At 41.7% G+C, this 20908-nt stretch overlaps 1 protein-coding gene across 9 annotated transcripts in view; it reads right to left on the bottom strand.

Moving 5' to 3' along the window:
* Window positions 1-20179, bottom strand: part of TP53I11 (tumor protein p53 inducible protein 11) — a 78539-nt gene extending 58360 nt beyond the window's left edge. For 4 of the 9 annotated variants that reach the window (XM_025169410.2, XM_025169411.2, XM_025169412.2 and 1 more), the window contains exon 1: window positions 19553-19764. The gene's annotated coding sequence lies outside the window, so the exon portion shown is untranslated. Of the gene's footprint in view, window positions 1-18117; window positions 18266-19552; window positions 19765-19855 lie in introns of those variants that run through there. The other 5 variants (XM_088145739.1, XM_088145740.1, XM_088145742.1 and 2 more) reach the window with 4 other exon arrangements.
* Window positions 20180-20908: the final 729 nt, after the last annotated feature.

The raw sequence follows: 20908 nt of genomic DNA, 5'->3' as shown, positions 1-20908 counted from the left end.
CAACATTCCTCATTTCTTGTGCTTAATAATACAGTATTCTATCAAAATAAAAAGTATATTGTAGATGATATGGCTGGATGTTTAGAATCCCAATGTAATGTTTCTGGAAATTAAAAGAGAAAGAGTTGTGATCTACTTTGGATGGGCATGGATTAGATTAGTTTTGGAATGACAGAATTCAGCAATTCTTTTATTTAAAGATATTTAAATATAGTATTAAAAGGGAAGTATAGAATTTTATTTATCAAAAAGAAAAAAAACAACCTACTGCAACAGGAATTTGATTCATCTCTGTTTCTCTGATGTTCCTTTGCTATGTCTAGCAAGAAGCCCTAGCAGATCTTCTATGCCACTGTAGAAAAACTAAGGTATGTATTAAAAATATTAATCTTGAGTGTTGCAGCATAACCTTCAAAGTATGACGGTAATATTAATCTTTGCTCTCACTTTTAGATTTTAAAAGTTGACTACTAAATTTAAGCTGGTGGAAATTGCACACATCTGTTGGTATAGGTTAAAGGAGTTGGTGTGCATCATTATTTTAGGACAGATTTCATCACTGATGGCCTTCTCTTGGCCTTCTTCCTTCCACCTATCATCTCCTTGCCATGTGACAAGTGAGCTCATGTGAATTTGGTCCCAGTTCTGCTGCTGAGATACCATCAATTTTTTTATCCTCTTCCTGAGGAGTAAAACTGTTAATTACTATGTTCATGTATGTATCCAGCTTTTAAATGCTAGCCATTCCAGCTGTATTTTATCTTCTTCTATGTATCCCTCCATTTATATATGCATACATTCTTCTGTGAAAACAATGGCGAATTGGCAGACTGATATTCTTCTGACCAATGTTCATATTCTATTTGATGTAACATTATGACCTCCTACAATCAGATATTTTTATTGTTGGATGAAAGGGTTCCATACAGATATGACATTAAGTGAATGCCTGACCAGTTACCTATGCTATGCTCATCTACTATATAGATACTGGAAAACACATGTGATAGTGCCTTTATGAACGTTATTTAAATGCTAGAGTTGGTTCAAAATAGGTCCTCTAAATTACTTGAATTAAATTTCAACTTAATTGAAACTAGGCATTTTGTCCGTATAACACCTTTGTGAATTGCCCTGGCTTCCAAACTATTTCTGGTTCAATCAAGAACCAAATTATCTGAGACGTATCTTCTTGTACATCTGCCTTCCTAAAGAACTTCTCACTTCAGTCTTAACAAACCAGGAATTTCAAGGAAATTCAGGAAACCAGGAGTCTCAAGAAATACTTGAGACTACAACCAGATTCACACATCTAAAATTTTAGAAAGAGTTCCTATCATATTAAAGTACAAAACTAAAACAAAACTAGTGCTAGTTAGTAAGCCTGACCCTTGTTGACCTCATGGACATATCCATGCGGAATGTCCATGGATTCTTAACTAAATTCAAGTTTTGCCCTGGTAATGCCCAGTTTTTGATGTGTATCCTTTGCCCAATCACTCAAAGGCCAAATGCATATTTCACCCTGAAAAAAGGCAGCAGACTATGGACTGTTCCTTATTTTGACATTGTATATAATTTGGGGGTTGCCAATAGCTTTGGGGTTTTTTTGTATTTTCAGTTAATGTAATCAACTTGCAGATCAGATTTTTGGTGGAAGCAAAGGAGAAAAATGAAATTCATTTGTTTTAAAGCTATTTCAAATCCACCATGCAATTTCTCAGAAGTGTTCTCTTGTGACTTCTTGTTTTATTTACTTTATTCTCAGGGAACTTAGAAATATATGTTGAATTGATTTTAGAGCTGAAAGTGATAAAAGTCATTCTTCTAGAGTTGTTAGCTTTACACCTTTTTCCACCACCCTGAAATCTGCCTGGTGGCCTATCCTTCCCATTCTGATTGGGAAAAATGAAAGGATTCCCTCAGAATGTCTTCCCTTGGGGTTTAACTGAAATACAAGAATATAGGAAGACTTGCTGGATAAGTGATTATTCAGTGAAAATACCTCTTGATTATCACCACATAATTAAACAAGTGCAAGCTCCATGCATAGAAATTTCTCTGAAATCCTTTTCTCCTTTGAAAGATTTCCCAAAGCAAATTTTCCTTCCTCAGATTGAATGTGAGCTGTTAAAAGCAAAGCGCTGGAACATTTCTCTGCAGAGAAACTGTTTATTGACTGTAAACCTCCCAAAGAATGTTGGGATGCTGCTGTATAGTACAGTGGAACCTCGGTTTACGAACTTAATTCGTTCCGTGACTCTGGTCGCGACCCAAATTGGTCGCAACCCGAAGGAAATTTCCCCATAAGGTTCAATGTAATTACCGTTAATCCGTTCTGGCGTGGAGGACAGGGAGGCGGCTATTGCTTGGAGGGAGAGTCCCCCTCCCTATGACCACGTGTCAGGGGCGGAAAATGGCCGCAGACCACATGTCAGGGGCGGAAAAATGGCCGCGGACCACGTATCAGGGGCGGAAAAATGGCCGCGGACCACGTGTCAGGGGCGGAAAATGGCCGCGGACCACGTGTCAGGGGCGGAAAAATGGCCGCAGACCACGTGTCGGGCGGAAAAATGGCCGCGGACCACGTGTCAGGGGCGGAAAAATGGCCACGGACGTGTCAGGGGTGGAAAAATGGCCGCGGACCACGTGTCGGGGCGGAAAATGGCCGCGGACCACGTGTCAGGGGCGGAAAAATGGCCGCGGACCACGTGTCGGGCGGAAAAATGGCCGCGGACCACGTGTCAGGGGCGGAAAAATGGCCACGGACCATGTGTCAGGGGTGGAAAAATGGCCGCGGACCACGTGTCGGGGTGGAAAAATGGCCGCAGACCACGTGTCAGGGCGGAAAATGGCCGCGGACCACGTGTCAGGGGCGGAAAAATGGCCGCGGACCACGTGTCGGGCGGAAAAATGGCCGCGGACCACGTGTCGGGCGGAAAAATGGCCACGGACCATGTGTCAGGGACAGAAAAATGGCCGCGGACCACATGTCAGGGGTGGAAAATGGCCACGGACTACGTGTCAGGGGTGGGAAAATGGCCGCGGACCACGTGTCAGGGGCGGGAAAATGGCCGCGGACCACGTGTAAGGGGCGGAAAATGGCCGCGGACCACGTGTCAGGGGCGGAAAAATGGCCACGGACCATGTCACGGGAGGGAAAATGGCCACGTATCCTGTTCGGAACTCGAGGCGGAGTTCGCGAACCGAAGCAAAATTTTGCAGCCAGAGCTGGTCGTCACCCGAAAAGTTCGTGAACAGAAGCGTTCGTAACCCGAGGTTCCACTGTATAATGTTCTAAATAAATGAATAAATACAATTCAAAAGATGTTAGGAGTTTTTTGTCAGGTATATGAGAATTACTCTTGTTAAATTAATTTCATCATCTAAAATCTTACTGACTGCTGAAGAAATATTAGCTTTCTGCTTTTGAGCGGTTCTGATCCTACCCAGACATAGTAAAGGCTACTGTCTGGAAACATGAGATTTCTCCTGGAAAAAGCTACTGCACATATTGACCCTGTCAATATAATATCTGATGACAGTTAAGAAAGCTGGCTTGGAAAACACAAGATGTTCACAACTTGTTTACAACTTGTTCCGTGTTGTAAATTTCTTGTGTGTCTCATAATAATAATCTGAAAGCAATTCATGTAATCTAAGCCAGGACATAAAACTAAATGAGAAACAGTACCTCTCTGTGCAATCTCTCTGTCTGACTGAAGCTAAGAGAAATATCCACTTTTCTTAAGGGATATCTTTATGTTGAGAGCTGGGTAGCCTATTATTTGGGAGAATAATCACAGGTCCATTTTTTTTTTAAATCAGAGTTATCATGCATAACAAATAAGATGATTGATTTTCTTAGACCAGACACATCTCAAAGATATAAACTAAATGAAAATATCAACCATTTTCTATTGTCAGGGGAAGGGGCTGTGCTATACATTCACCGACTGGATGGGAGAAAAATGAAGCTATTGGACCATCAATCAGATCACTGACAGACTCATTAATGCTGCAAAAGATATTCCTTCAAAGGAATTTCCAACATTAGAGCTTGCAACTCATAATTCACTGCAAAATTCCCAGCATATTTTCTATAGTTCCAAAAGAAGATTGCAGTTTTTCTGCAGATCAAATATAAGTGAGTAGCTCCAAACGCAGATTATATCCCGTGATTTATGGAAATCAAAACACTAATTCAGCCTTGTTTCTCTCCAGAGATGATGCAGTCCATTATCTAGCTGGTGTCCCTGGCCCCTAAATTGTGGAATTGCCATTGCATCTGTTTGACACCATCTTGGTTTCTATGGAAACAAGCTTATTCCCAGCAAATTATTATTAGTTCTAGGTGTAGAATTCCCTTGCTTGGGTAAGCAAAACAAAAACAAAAGCAGATGACTTCAGTGACAGCACCAATTTGTGGAAAGACAAGAATACATGAATTTCTGTGAGAACTAAACCTGGTGACAGTGAGAAGAGACTGAGGGGATGATTGAATAAAGGAGCAGATGAAATAGAAATTTCAATAATTCAGATGGTTTAGGAAGGACAAAATGGATGAGGCTGTTTCAAAGATTAATACTAATTGGGTTTTTAATTGGGCTATAGCATAGAGAAGACTATTTCTCATGTAAAAAAAAAAGGGGGGGGGAATCAACATACTTTCCTTAAATGGGATCCATGCAGCAACAGTGGTTACAGCAGTATTTGGATTTCTCCGAATAAGCCTGATCAGAGCAAATTGCAGTCAAAGATGCATGTAAGAAAACACTGAGCCAGGGGTCTTTTCGGAAAAGGGAGCAATTGTTTTCAGGTGGCAAAGGGAATTCCACTGAATGCCAAACTTAGAAGTGAGTTGCATCATGGTTAGTGGGTCTTTCTATGAGAGAAAGGGGCAGTGATATCAGCCTTAATTATTTCCCACTATATCTGCATGATCAAAATGATGTTACTGTTCACATTATAAAAATAAGAGGGGCCAGGGCAAGTTTAAACTGGCAAGTTTCCCAATACATACACAGACATCTTCTGAGTGCAAAATTATGAGTGTTCTTGCTGTTCCCAAGTTTAATGTGCAATGGTTTTACACTTTAAGACATATAAATTTTATTACTTTATTACTGTAAGTTTATTTTGTATCCATGCTTTGCTATGATCATGGATAAAGAAGAATAAATAGATAATAAAAAGAATACATCAACAGCTATCTCTCTAGTTCTGTTTTTCAGAGTTAAGTAGACACTTTCTATCTGTTTGTAATAACAATTCTGAAATTACCCAGTGCCTTATTTTTATTAGCAGGGAATATATTCTTCTTGGCCCTAGTGAGAACCAGAGAGAGAATGTATGCATAGCATATTGTATATACGTATGTGTGCATGTGTGTATGTATGAATGACAAGTCCTAGTTGGGGAAGAGCAGATGGGTTGCATGTGGTGAACCAGCCATGATTCCAGGGTAGGAGAAGTGGAATAGCCATGATAGTCCAAGACAATCTGGCACTGACCAGGGAGCTAAATGTGAATGCCAGTCTGTGATGTTTCATCTTAGTACAAATTAGGAAGACTGGTTGTATACTGCCCATCTTGTTGCCTGGTGTGATCTCTCCCCAGTCTTCTAAAATGTATTTGGGGGCTGGTGATGGAGTATTCTAGCTTTAGTACTGGGGAACTTCAACCTCTGTGCCCAAGGGGAGGATTCTGAGAAGGTTCAAGAATTCATCGCATTAATGGCAACATCTGGCATGTCCCAAACTAACTCAGTCCCAGTGCACACAGGCAATCATATGTTAACCTCCAAGCAGTTCACATGTGATCTGAAATTGGTGGACATGAGATTTGCCATAGTCAAATCAGTCCCTGGCTGCTTTGAAACTCATTGCTTCAGAGAGCCCTCATAGGGTGGGAGGACAAATTAAAATGGTTTTCCCAGGCATCTGATGGATTCCAAAGGGCATTTGGGTATATTCCCAGCAAGTTGGCAAGTAGTCCTGTTGAGCACCTAGTCAATCTCTGGAACATGAAGATAATAAAAGAGTTTGATGAGATCATCCCCCTAAGCAGCCTCTCTCTGTATTCTGCTCTTGAGGAACTACTTGGTTCATTGAGGAATTGTGGGAGACAAAGCAATAGAAAAACACATGGAATGCTGGTGAAAGAAGACTATGAATGATTGGATTGGATGCTGATAAGAATACATATTCAAACCTATACTATGGTAATAAGGGTAGCAAAGCAAGCATCTTCTCCACCCATATTGCATCCACAGATAGTGCCTCTGTGGCCCTTTTGAGAAATGCCCTTTTGGGGCATAGGCAATAGGAAGATCCTCCTAAGAGCTATAGTGAAATCTTGGGACATTTTGCAGGGGAAAAAATGGCCTTATTCACTCTGATCTATATTCTACATGGGCAGAATTGGATCAGAGAATTATATCATATAATTAGTAAGCTAGCATCTGACAAGTTAATGGAAATTCATTTAGGCTTATGGACTCTAAGAAGTAGGTGGAGTGATCTGTAATATGAGGTCTGTCATATGAAGGCTTGACCCATGCCCTACCTGGCTCTTTGGGGAGGCATAAAGGGGTGGTAAGAAGCTGAATCTGGGAATCAGTCATTGCCTCTCAGCTGAAGGAGATTATATCTTCTCCTTGAAGAAGATGGTTGTGCAGCCCCTCCTGAAGAGGCTACCCTAGATCCAGCCAATCTTGATACTCTCACCCGGTTTTCTATCTTTCCTTGTTAGTAAGATTGTTAAGAAAGTATAGGCACTCCAACTATATACAATGCTAGATAAAATGGATTATCTGGAGTCTTTTCAATCAGGATTCAGATTTGGGCCTAGGTTGGTAATTGCCTTAGTTGCCCTGATGAACGGCCTGCATCCAATCCTGGATGGGGGAAGAGCATCTCTTTGGTCCTATTATAATTCTTGGAGGCCATGGTAATCTTCTAGACTGTGAGCAAGGGCTACAAGTTGGGGATACTGTTTTGCACTGGTTTCTCTCTTTATGGCTTGGTATTCAGCTTTCTGCAGGAACATATCTTCAGACAGAACATGGCACTTCCAATTTATTCATTCCAAATGAGGAAGTTGAGATTGCACCCCCATAGGAGATCAGGGGAGGGGGGACTAGAACATGCCCTTTCTCAGGTTATGCCACAGCACTCTGGAACAGACAACCTTGGAAATCTGAATGGTGTCCTTCCCTAACAGGCTTTCAGAAAGCAATAAAAACAGCTGCTCCACAGGGCTTTTAGTTGTTAATTGTTGAAGAGTAATAGAAGTTGCTGTCTGGATGCCATGTTGTTGGGATGAGGGTGTGTTTGGGATTGCTGTTATGGTTCTATATTGGCTTTCTGAAAATCACCAGGAGTGGTTGGGGAGCTGGTGGCATAAAGTGGCAGTAAGAAACAAATAAGCAAATAATATACTAAATAATGTACAAAATAAACAAGAATGGCCAAGAATAAACAATAAACAAAATAAACAAGAATATATGGTCTTATAACACAGAAGATGCACTGACCAATATAATGTGTGGGATTGTGTGTTTGTTTGTTTTTGGTGCCTTCAAGTCAATCTTGACTCCTGGTGACTAGTCCCTGCAGGGTTTTTTGGCAGCATTTTTGAAAGTGTACTGGTGTAGGTTCTGAAAGTGGTTTACCCTTGCCTCCTGCTTCCAAAGGCTGAGAGAGAGTGAGTGGCCCAAAGTCACCCAGCTGGCTTTGTGCCTAGGCAGGACTAGAACTCACAGTCTCCCGCTTTCTAGCCTGGTGCCTTAACTACTGCATCAAACTAGCTTTCAATATATTGCTTACTAATTATGAATAAAGTATATGCAAATGCAATGGTCATAAGTTTCTATTCATGTATATAAAAAGAGGCTGGAAGCAGTGAATGTCAGGCCCAGCCCGTGAACAATGGTGAAACAGTCCAGTTGAGTTCGGTCCCTTTATTTGCTTACACCATATAGACAGAATCTTGCCAGACTAAATCTATACTACTGCAACTAGTGGATGTACCCTGGGAGATTCTAGGGAGTGGCTATCCTGAACGTCTTATGTTTCCCATGCTGCACCTCCAGACTGTGTTGTCTTTTGTCTCCTTTTCCTTCCTGGAATGCACCCTCTCCTTCCGAATAGCCTTGCTCTCTGCTGCAATCCACCACATCAAGCACATAGGAAATGGATATCAAACCAGTTGCCTTTTCCATTCTACATCTCCCTTCAGTCCACTGCTCCAGCCATCTTATTTTAGTTCCCAACACACAGCTGGTTTTGGATTAACTGGGAAGAAAGGAGACAGATTCAACTAACATTTCCAGCATGTATCCTTTACTATTAGAAACAAGCCACCCCCTATTTTTATTTGTACATAAGGCATATATGGATGAATCCAGAAAGTAAAATTTCTCACTTCCTACCTGCTGGATGCAGTTGGTAGGAAGTATGGATGCAGTAGAAGTAAATTACTTGATGTACCTGGATGTGTGCTTCTGGGGAGGAAGAGATAAGGCTTTGTATGTGTCTATGTAATACAAGGTCAGCATGAATAGTCCCAGCTGCCCACTATTTTGTTAATTAAAAATGATAAAACACTTAACAGGGATAAGCAACCTGTTGTTCAGGTATTGGAAGACAGGAGTATTGCCCTCCCTTTGTAACTGTGCTACAGGTAAAGAGTACATAGAGTATGTTAATCAGTAGAAAAAATTAAGATGAGATCTGAATATCTACAGTAAATTGATACTGGGGAGAGAGAATCTAGCTTTGTTGCCATGCTCTACAAAATAAATAAACTATTCTGTAAAGTAGCTAATATGATTACATTGCAATGGAACATTGGTTTGGACTTTTGCTAAAGGTATATTGTAAAAAAAAAAAAGGGGGGGGGATCATTTTAACTCTTTGGTCCTGTAGAAATCTAAATACATCAGAGAGTTAAAATGTTCAAAAAGGCTATTTCAGTATTTCTTACAAAAAGTCTTTGATTCTTTCAGTTTCATTTTAGCAAAAATACAGATGTGAAAAGAGATTAGTTTGTGATCAGTTATCTATCACGCTTGCAAACCCATTAACAGGAAGATAGAATTTTCTAAAGAAAATAAAGAGAAGGGATCTCAAATAATGTACTCTACGTACTTCCTGAATGATCTTTCCATATCCTGAGAATTCAACTGCACTAATATGATGGAATAAAAAATGATTTTTTAAATGCTTTTTTCCTCCCATTGCTCAAATTTGCTTTGGATTGGGAGTAAACAACAGAGATGAGAATAAAGGGAAACCCCCTGCAATAAATGGAATTTACAAATGAAAAGTAAATATTTGATTCCCTTAATTGGGAAAATTACACATTATGTACAAATCTAGAAATGCTCTTTAGAAGCTTCCGACCCCCCACCCCTTTCTAAGTAACAAAGAGGCTGCATCGCTTCTCTTCACTCATAGAAAATGGCTTCTATGAGTGCAAAGTGCAAGGGCAGAAGTGACTTCCTTTGAGCGAAGGCACCAGTTGCCGTAGATTGGTCTCAACTCAATCTTTCACAAGGTCATACACATCCAAAGCATTAAGGCAAGATATGACATCTCCTCCATACAAAGCATGATGTTGAAGCACAGCTCCACAACAATTTACTAATTTTTGCTGAGTAGTCCTAAGAGGTGGTCAAGTGCTGTTAGGTCTTTCCTGCTTCTGTTATCGCTTAGCAAATGAGAACTCACTTCATCTGCATCAGCTGAATGCAAATGAATTCCTGTGATCCGACTGATTTTCATAAGGCTGGTTTCCTGCATATTTGTATCTGTGAATCAGGCATGCCTTCAGGCTCTCCGTATTAATGACAGGACTTGGCTGCCAAGGAAACTTAGATTTTTATTTTCAACTTCAGTTTTGTTGCTGGGCTTGGACGTAGTTCTATTTTAAAAATAAAACAACATAGGACATAAAAGACATAGCCTGGACATACAGTTGGAAAATCTCAGAGAGACTTACTTCCTAGCAAGTATTCAGTCTATTCCAGTCAAAAGCTACATGTCTAAGCATAGTTACAGGTAGTTCTCGCTTAACGACCACAACTGGGACTGGAATTTAGGTCACTAAGCAATGTGATCATTAACCGAATCATCATGTGACCAGACCTGATTTTACAACCTTTTTTGTGGCGGTCATTAAGCAAATCACATGGTTAAGTGAATCACGCTGTTCCTCACTGATTTTGCTTGCCAGAAGCCAACTGGGAAGATTCCAAATGGCAACATGTGACCCCGGGACACTGCAACCATCATAAGTGTGAGCTGGTTGCCAAGCGCCCGGATTGCAATCAAGTGACTGCAGGGACGCTGCGATGGTCATAAGTCACTTTTTTAGTGCCATCATTAACTTCAAACTGTCATTCAGCAAGGACTACTTGTACTTAGAATGAGCCTTACTAGGCTCAACAGTGCTAATTCTAAGAAAGCAGTAAGCACTATTAACTTCCAGAAACCTAGAAAGATGGAAGTGTGAGAGATATGATTTAGAAAACAAGCACAGTTTGGTTTTTAAATGTATGTTTAGAAATGTCATCTTTTATTTTAGAATGCCACTGTTTCCTTTTGGTTTTTTTTGCAACAGATTCTCTTCTATAATGTCGTGCAGCTCTCCTGCACATTCTCCTCAGGCAAACCAATATCCTTCATGAGAACGGACACACTCCCAAATGTCTCGATGGAAGCCAGAAGGTATTCTTCTCTCCCTTTAAGCAACCTTCTGGAGCCTGATTCCTACAACGTTGGAATATTGGAGAACCTTCAGAGCCCAAAGGAGGTTACCCCAGCTTCTCTTACAGATACTCAACTCCATCTATCCTTATCACACAATTCCAAGGGAATGGGGAAAAGAAATCGTGGGCATATAAAAAATACTATTTATTTGGGGCCAGCCTGAGACAAAAAAGCAAAATTAAATGTATCCAGTGTTTCATCCAGGCCCAGTTAGAGAGTACTTCAAGTATGGCTCATGTACAGTACAGCTGTCTGGAGTCTTAGAAATTTTCTCGGAGATCTCTTCAGTGTGCCACATTTCTAAGGCATGACAGCTTCACCATCTTTTAAAAAAGAGAATGTTTGTTAAAATTAACTCTTCCCTTCACTGTTCATGGAATGCTGCTTACGCAGGACCTACACTTTATTGCTATAGGTCAGGCAGATTAAGACACTATTTTCCCTTTAGTGGGATAAAGGAACTCAGTAGGTTTTGCAATAATAGGATGGCTGTGGTTTTCTCCCAAAACATTTTCAGTGTTCAGGTCAAGCACACTCTCAGCAACTGAAATCCTACAACAAACACCGAGAATTATTGCAACAAGCCCTATGAATTGGAGAGGACATAGTAACTGTACAAAGTAAGGCTTAAGTAAAAGGGTGATGGAAGCAAGGTACAGAATTAAATTAAACTCCTACAACAGAAAATGACTACTTTATATGTACATCCACATAACAATGGAAGTGAAGGTCAGATCCAATCAATACTTATTTTCTAAAATGCACACATAATCAAATGCTACTTAGAAGTAAACTTTGTTGTGTGATCCTATTGTAAAAATACTTTCTGTGACTTTTCTGTTGGGAGAAAAGCAAGTTCAAAATATCTAAAGAACTCCCTTTTATCAAAGGAAGTACTGCAGCCGATGATGTAAAGAATTCTTTCCCTCACTCCATTCAGATCCTGAGTCACTGCTCAAAGCTATCCAGAGTATTTCTTAGTGCCCAGCAAGCTGAAGAATCAAAGGTAGGAAATGAGATGTCCTCATGTAGCAGGCTTCCTATATGATACTGTTTTTCAAACTTGGCAACTTTAAGATGCATGGACTGGCATGAAATTCTGGGAATTGAAATCCACCCATCTTAAAGTCCCAAGCTTGAAAAACACTGCTATGTGGCATCTCCATGAATTGTTGATGGGTATTTGGTCTGAGCCAAAAAAAAATAAAGGGCAAACAGCTAAGGAAGGAATCTCCAAGGGAGGAACAGAAAGCCAGGGCCAGTCCTACCGTTATGGAGAGCAGGATGATTGTCTCAGGCAGTAAATGCTGGAGGCAGTATGGCAGCCTCCCCATGAACTCTTTGGCTGTTTCAGGGATTGAGTTGTTTATGCCACATACACAGACTATCCTGAGACCTTAAGGCAGTGTTTCTCAACCTTGGCAACTTTAAGATGTGTGGACTGGGGAATTCTGGGAGTTGAAGTCCACATATCTTAAAGTTGCCAAGGTTGAGAAACACTGCCTTAAACTAACAGATAGCCTGCAGCGTGGTGGTGGATATTATTCCACAGTCAGGGTCAAAGTAAGATCCATTGCTAGTTTAGTCAACATTTTTCCATGGGCTGGGGACAGGGCAGTCTACTGTCTGTCAGCTCTGGCATTCAAACCCTGCAAATAACTCAGTCTTGCATTACTGCTAATCTTTTCTATGGGCTGTAGGTAGGTATTTTAAAAATGCTTCCTTCTGTTCTAAAGCAACATTCCCATGGTATAGACAGTTACCAGGCCATTTCATTTGGCTTTAAGCCCAAAATACCAGCCTTTAGTTTTGATGTTCTTATTCCAATATGGAATTATCAGTGCATAGAAAAATGCCAGCTCATGTCCATGGATTCATTTCACAGGAGCATTAGGAGCCACATTTCTGAGAAAAATACTCCATGAATAGTACAATAAAGATCATAAGAAATTGATGGCACAACTGCTTTTAAACTATATGCTGGGGACTAATGTGATGCTGTAAATAACTGGAGAATTGGGCCAGAAATTATTTAGCTCAAAGCTTAGCAAGTGATTGGAGGCTTCTGTGCATATCTCTCAGTTTAAACTACCTCATCAATCATTATTATCAGTGCTTTTAGAGGAACACGGGCTTTTTTTTAAAAGTGCAAGCTAAGCAGAAATTTCATCTCAGGTCTAGAAGGACTAATTGACGTGTCCTGAGAAATGCAGGAGCTTTTCCACATAATATATAAAGGGCAATAGGCAGATTGCCCTCAATAAAAAAAAGACAAGGATCTCAAAAGTTAAGAGCAATTGAATCAGAATGTAAATCAGGACTACTATCTTCTCATCAGCATTCTATAATTTCTCATTCTTAACACAAGCTGTTTCTCACTGCTGTAAAGTTTCACGTTAACAAAGCACTGGCAACAGCTGTAGCATATAAATCTATCCTAACACAGCTACAGAGGACCTGGAAAAATATAAGTCTTTCTGGAGCCACCTATCTGCCAATGCTTTCACCATCCCTCTAAAGCCCTGTTTCTCAACCTTGGCAACTTTAAGAACTGTGGACTTCAACTCCCAGAATTCTCCAGCTCTAAAGGATAGTGCTGAAACAAGAGCAAAACTAGACCAGCTTCAGAGCAATTCACAGGATCCTGGAGCCAAAGTAAATCTGTCTGGGCATGGCCCAGTTCTTGTACATTCAGAGTATGCTGATGGTTCACGGACTCCCCACATGTCATTTTCAGATGTGTATTAAACCTAAATTTCCCCAACTGTGTCCTTCAGAAGTGTTGATTTCCCATCACTCCCAGCCCTGCTGGCTGATGATTTGGGGAGCTGTAATCAGAGCAGCAGAACTGAATTAAGGAAACCTGATTTAAAGAAAAAGAAAAAGGAGCTTTTTTTAAAAAAATGATACAAACAGAACAGTGCTGTGGCTAAACTGATTTTTCTTTGGTGAAATCTAACACGGTATCTCATTTATACTTCATCCTTTGGCAACTGCTGATGAAATGCAGATATTCTGTAAGTATGGCAAACATCGTTGCAAGGTTAGGCATTCTAAAGAGGAAAATGTAAAACAGGCATTTGCTAAATGCATCATATGGAAGTAGCAAAGAGTCTTTCTAAAAATATGTTCAGCACAGCAGTATTTTCATTTGCTTCTTCGTAACATAGTTCATATGGCAAATAATAGCCATATACAACTCAAACTGATCTCCCAGTAATCCAGGAAGCCAGCTATTTGGGAAAAAGCAGACAACCCTTGGCATGGGTATAGTCCACAAGAGAAAGGATGATTTATCAAACCCTTCCCTGCTCAATCCTGCATGAGTGTCCTGAAACTGGAATGCAGAAGACTTCTCAGAGATCTAACTTTTTGAATTATGCCTTAGTTTTACAGGCAAGACTTGGTAGCATCCACACCTTTCTTTTGCCAAACAACCAGGTGATCCCACTGGAATCCCCTGCCTTGAATCCTTTCAAACAGACCTGTAAAGAATCTTCCTAGAGCCTGTTCCAACCCACCTCTCTAACAACTGAGCAAAGTGGCACAGTGTAAATAATAAAGCTACTTTTTGGATTACAGTTTCTTTTTAAGGTTTTACCCCCAGCCATTTCATAGTCCCTATTTTGTTTTTGGTTTCTTTCCTGCTGTTGACGTACACTAAATGTAGAAGGGAATACTGCTCAAGATTCATCCATGGTTCTTCTCTCCCTTCTTTCAGTCTCTGTGAAAAGTCAACACATGGAGGAGAACTTGCAGACTCACAAGGCTCTTCCTGGGGGCCTGCAGATGAATGGCACAGTTTGCAGATACCCCTTATTGGGCCACTGAGATCTGGCAGCAAAATATGAATTAGCAGGGTAACATTAAGCTGTTTCAAGGGTTAATTTACAACGTCAGTTCTTAGACTGAAGATATTAATCTTCATTGTCCTTTATAAAAGCCTAAAAAATGAGGAGGGGAAAAAAACAAGGAAATCAAAAACTAGCCAAGTCACTGGGAGCAACAAGCTCCAACTTTGTTGTGTTGCATGGGCTGCTCAAGTTACTCTTGCTGGAGCCTATAGAGTGCTTTCTACCAGCCCATTTTAGCCTCTAACTACACATTTTGCAGACATCCCCAGAAATATAAAGGCAACTTGTCATCTTAAGTCTGAAGAAATCTGCAAGCTGAATGAATATAGTGCTCCTTCTTAAATCCTCCTGCTAAGTCAGTTTAAAGCAGAAGTTCCATTTAGTTTATTCAGCATGAGGTGTGAACCTAGATCCCTATCTCATCTCTCCCAAACAAGTCAGAGATCAACAGCTAAAAACATAGCAAAGATTCCAACTCTGTTTCATTGCTGCCTGGGGTTTGTTACAAAGATCATTCCCAGGGCCCACTCAGAATACTGGCTTTAAATCAAAAAGCATAGGAACTGACAGGCAGTATTGGGCTTCAGGGTTTAGTGACTCTGGTCTAGACAACAGATTTCCTGATGCTTCACCAGCAACTGTAGTTGGCATCTTCAGAGGCAAGGTGGTGTGCTATGGAGACCACAGGCAACTGAGCAGGGACTGACTGGGGTCCTGTCTTTATAGCCAGGTGTCCTGATACCAGACACAGTCACTGGCAAAATGTCAGGAAATCTGTTGTCTAGACCACAGTCACTATACCCTGAAGTCCAGCAGTGCCCAAAAGATACCGGCCGTGAAAACCTGCACCAGTATCATGGGAACTGATGTTTACTTTGATATGTAAACCATTCTAGAAGCCTTTTTTCAGCTTTAAGAGCAAGGGAGGAAGCTATACTTTAAATAATACAATTTAAAAACTTGTTATACTTCTACTCTGACATCATATTATTACCAGGGTTTCTATGAAGCTATCATATATATTGACTTACAGTGCCTTGGTTCCCATGCACCATATATTTGTGTGAATGTATGAATGGATGTATTATGAAAAATGGAGTAAACAAAACCCACTCAAAGGATGCCTAAAGCAAAAGGATTGCTCTGGTAGATGTCAGCTTCTGCAGCACATGGAAAAATAAGAGAATGAAGACTTCTAAAAAGTCACAAGAGCTGGTTCTGAAAGCAAGACTATTCTCATAACAAAGCTGAATTCCAAAACAACATATGCTTTCCATGTGAACTGAAAGAGAATTGCAGTACTTTGGAGACTTGAGAAAGAATTAGTTTCTCTACATCTTGGGTTTCCTATCTCAGTTCTTCTGGACCTCAAACTCAGCCTGGCCTTCTAGATTTTGAACTGCATAGGTATTTACAGTTGTGTGTGAGAGAGGGAGGGTATATGAAAAACTAGTTCAGAAAGTGAACAGTAAAAGTTGTATATCTGCATTTGTTTATAGGCTCTGGATAAATAAAAACAAGTAGCACTGGAGGCATTTAATCATGATGGAAAAAACCTATCTGTATGGTTGCTAAGAGTAGACAATGACCTGATGGCACATAATCAATCAATCAATCAATCAGTGTGAGAGTACAGAGTCAGGGAATCTGAACTCTCACTATGAATCTACCTGGCTACTCAGAGCATCAGGAGAGGCCCTAGTGAAGATCCCTCTGCTGCCAGAAGCTCTACCATGTAGTAGACAAGAAAAGATCTCGCAAAGCTCTCAGGCTGTGGAACATTCCCTCAGGGAGATGCATTTGGTCCCCACTCTCCAAATATTTAGGATGATGGTAAAACTTTTAAATTTATTCCAATGTTTAATTTAATTCTAATGTAATAGTAATGTTTTTGTTTATATTTTGCATTTTTAATCACCATAAGCCCCAGGGACTATTGAAAAAAAAGAAAGAGTGGGTAGAAATTTGATAAAATAAATACAAATAATTTCTAGATGCCTTTGACATCAACTCACTAACAAAGCCAGAAATGACAATAGCAAGGGATCATGGGAGTATGACCAAAGCTTCAGAAGGGCACCGAGTTGTTTATCTCCAAGCTGCTGACTGCTTTAATATATTGCTTATGGCCTGCCATCAAAGATTTGGTATCTGCCAGCATATTCTGCATTGGATTTCACCTTTTAGGAAGTTTAGAACTGTCCACTACCACCAGGACCAACACTTGCTCTGTGTTTATTTCAATTATGGCATATGTTCCATACCCCCATCTTTGACCTTATTTGCACCAACAGGTATTCAAAGTCAACTCCTTTTTGCGGCACTTAAACTGGATCTTATCCTTGTTCCCGTAGTTTTTGTAAGTTACTTCATGAAGGGTTTTTTTTAGAAAGTCAGTCAGTATAAAATAGATGTTGAGGGCTGACAAGCTTGTGTTACTTAATAATCTGCCTTATTTCTCTCCATCATATAAACCAACAGTATTAGGGACAGAAAGAATGCTTCAAAAGGATGAAATACTTTTCAAACTCTTTACAGCAAGGTGGGGGCGGGGGATACAGTTTAAGAAATGCATGTAACCCGCAGTATAATCTGATACCGGTGGTAAGCCAAGAAAGATAGATGGGTGGATAAATAAGTAAGTACAGAAAAACAGCAGGAAAAAAAAAGTCAAATCCTAACCAAGCAATGAATGAGAGGGGTACTCTGCAAGTAACCAGCTTTTTGGCAAAAGCAAACTGCCCCCCTCCAGCAGTCTGCAGGGAAGAAGAGGGTGAAATGCCAGGAAAAATAAAAAGCAAAAGATCAGTCTTTTTGCTCCTGCCCCACCAGGAATCAAGCTCAACCAGGGGACGTGTTTATTTCTCCTTACCATTGCTGCCATCCACAACAAATTGTCCCAAAGGGAATGTGATTTTTAACAGGAAAAAAAGAAAGAAAGAAAGAGCCTCTACCTCAATAGATCACCATTCTTTACAGTGGCATTCCCAAACCTAGTATCCTCTAGATTACTTGGCTGGGAATTATTGGAGTGGTAGTCCAATGAGCTGAAGAAGACTGATTCAATTTCCCTGCTAGGCAGAACAATATTGCTGCCAGTGTGTGGTGGAGGAGGAATCTGAGTCTGTGAAGGAATAGTAGAGGTAAAAACAGAACAGCTCATACTCCCAGCACACTCTTAATAAGGGAGAATGCTGGTGTTCCCCCCTCCCTGCCCCTCCCCCCATTTTCTGTCATCTGCTGTAAGGATCTCTGCTTATATGCAATAACTTCATTGCTCCCAGACTGAATTGAGCATTTATTCCCTTCCCTTCCACCAACAAAGAGAATTAGCATTGGAAAAACCGACTGGCACAAAGGAAGATTATTAGATCAGCTAGAGGAAGTGTGTGTCCACTGCAAGACAAGCCAACCCCTTCTGCCAAAGACCACACCCGCTGTTCTTCCTGGCATGGATGCTTTTGATCAGGCAAGGAGGTCTCCCTCACCTGGCTCCCCAGATGAAACTTTGCACTGGAAAATTCAAAGCTAGCACCCCCAAAGACGGCAGAGCCAGCGAGCATCCGCAGGCATGGGAGAGACAATCAGGAAAGCAGAGCTGAATTTCAGATCCTCCAACGGGAGAGGCTGCCCAGCCTGCCAAGATACAGAAATACAGGAGTTGGTGGGTGTCCCCTTCCTTTTTTGGAAAGCAACAGGACATGTCCAAAGGCTTGGTGCTGCTCTCTTAATGATGTTCCACCAAGGGCACAAAGAGGAAGCAGACAAAGGAATCCCCTCCCTTTCCAGCACATTTCAGACACTTACATGGATAAGATGACCCTGGGATGTTACATTTGGCACATAGCAAAAAAAAAAAAAAGCTGAGCCATGGAATACAACATGGATTCAGGGCACGTTTCCATATATACAATATTCAAATAAACAGGAAGGGGAAGGCAAGTTCTGTAACACCCTTACCGTACAACTACCCCCCCCCCCTCTTTATTTAAACAAAGGGAGCTATGGAGAATGGACTGCAGCTAAAGTTAGAGGAAATCAGGTGTGGGGCATCTCCTCCCCAAACCTTCCTCCCTTCAATTCCAACACTGCATTCTGGCTTGTCAGTAGTTGGGATGTTCCTCTCACAACCTTGTCCCATTATTATCATTATCATTATTACTATTCCATTAGGAATGATTCTGCATATATTCAAAATCCTATCTGGTCCACTAGAGACCTTGACAGCAGATCCACATTCGCCTGGATTAATATTAAAGCACACAATTCTAAGCCATTTTTGTAGCACCGGCCAGCCTAGCTGCAAATTCTTTAAATAAAGACATGTTTTAAAAAACTGCAGTTAAAACAGCTGTCAGTTCTCTCCCCCACTTGTCCTCCCAAGAGGTCTTGCTTCGTTTTGGTTTGCTTTTTTACCTATAAACAGGAAGTTATTCCCCGGCTGAATTAAGATGATTTTCTCCCTGCCTTTCTAACTCCTGAAAGTTCACGTCAATGGTGACTGGGCGCGGGGCTGAGAAGTTGGCTAAAGGAAAGGAAGGCGAGGCAGACACTCAGTCGCGATTCTATCACCGGTCCCCGTTCCGGGGCACCCCCTTCGGAATAAGTATGCTGACGACTCAAGACTGACAGCTCCTCGGGGGACGATGGGCCACGACGGCCGAAGACAATGGGACTTGTAGTTCCACAACTCTGGACGAGCCACTTTGCAGAGGGCGTCAATTCTTTCTCCAACTCAAGCTCTATTTATACGCGACTCCCGGCGACACGGGAATCCCTCCACCCCCCACCCCCCACCCCCGCTCCCCTCAAAGTATTTCACTAAGGAGACCGGGGAGGCCCAGGTAAGCAGACGGAAACGTTCAAGTTTGGAAAGTCAGAAGGATCCACACCCAGTGAGTAAATAAACGAACATCCACTTACAGCCTCAAAACATGTCCCGCCTGCAGAAAGAGTCGCTCGTGCAGCAAGCAGGGCAATACCCGGCGAGAGAGTCACAATCCGCGCGCCGCCAGCGAGGCGGTGAGTCACATTTTGTGGGTCCCCCGAAGCGCCAGCTCCAGAAACGGACAAGCCGGAGCCCAGCGCCTCGGAGCAACCTGCGCACTTTCCATAAGAAAAAGGAGGCCGGGCTTAACCCCGCCCCCGTATTACCATATACTATCCTACGGGGGGGGGGGGGAGGAACCACCCCCAACCATCCCCGGCGGCTGTATAGTCGCTCACCCGCACGCCGCGCCGGTTACTTGGAGAAGCGACGCCTGCCGGAAGCGAGCGGCTCCACGGGGCGCAGACCGGGCATCGGCCGATAGCTTTCGCTGGGGAGAAAGGGCCTCGCCGACAACTGCTACCGGCCACGGCTACCGGCCACTGCCCGGTGAATTATTCCTGCTGACCAGGAGAGTAGCCCAAGGCATTGCACTGACGCCCACCCACGGAAACGTAAAAAGAGCGCCTGGGCGGAAAGATGAAGCTTCCTCGTAACTTCGTCGCCCCGGCCTCGGAGTTTTCTGATGGCAGCAATCCAGCAGGGGTTTGTCACCGAGGACGATGTTGGATCTCCCGGATCTCACTTGGCTTTTTGAGATCAACTAAGTTTGGCTGCCTGCTGCTATCCCTACCACCCACCCACCCCCTTCTGGAAGAACTCAACATGAATAATGTACATGTAGCATACAGTATTGTTTGCTTCCTGTCACAACTCAGTACCCTGAACACAGAGAAATGTAGCTCACATAAGCTAGCTTTGCATGACATACTGAATTTATTTTTAACTATGTCTTCTGTTCTGTTTTACAGGGTTGTTTTTTTTTTTAATATTGTTTCTCTTGTGAACTGGTTGTTAGCTGCCCAGAGTTACGGATTGAAGCTGGGCAGCCATATACATTTTGCAAGTAAATCAATACACAAATCACAAATTAAAATCACATTTAGGCTTGCATGTTATGCAAATCCACATATAAGTATGCTAGTAAAAAAGTTCCCTGCATCTTGCTCTGACCATGAGGTTGGTTTACTAATTTATTGCAGTCATTTATACCCTACCTTTCAGAGTAACAACCCTTCCCAATGTACAATACAAGAAATATTAGTGATGAACATACTTCTAGGATCCTTCCCACAGAACAGTTGGAAGTAATAGGTGGGTGGCAATGGGAAGATCTTCACCTGCCACTTTCTCCCTTCAGAGATGCTTGCTGTAGGGCAGTTGGTGGTGGCTGTGGGAGGCAGAGGAGAAGGAAGAGATTCTGATAACAAAGCAGCGTTGATGCTGTACTC

This window comes from Python bivittatus, unplaced genomic scaffold (assembly GCF_059951505.1).
Source record: "Python bivittatus isolate LINGU-HERP-01145 unplaced genomic scaffold, Pbiv_v1 ctg000480_np1212, whole genome shotgun sequence".
Taxonomy (NCBI): Eukaryota; Metazoa; Chordata; class Lepidosauria; order Squamata; family Pythonidae; genus Python; species Python bivittatus.
Note: the sequence above shows the minus strand (reverse complement) of the source record. Positions and strands in the feature narration are given on the sequence as shown.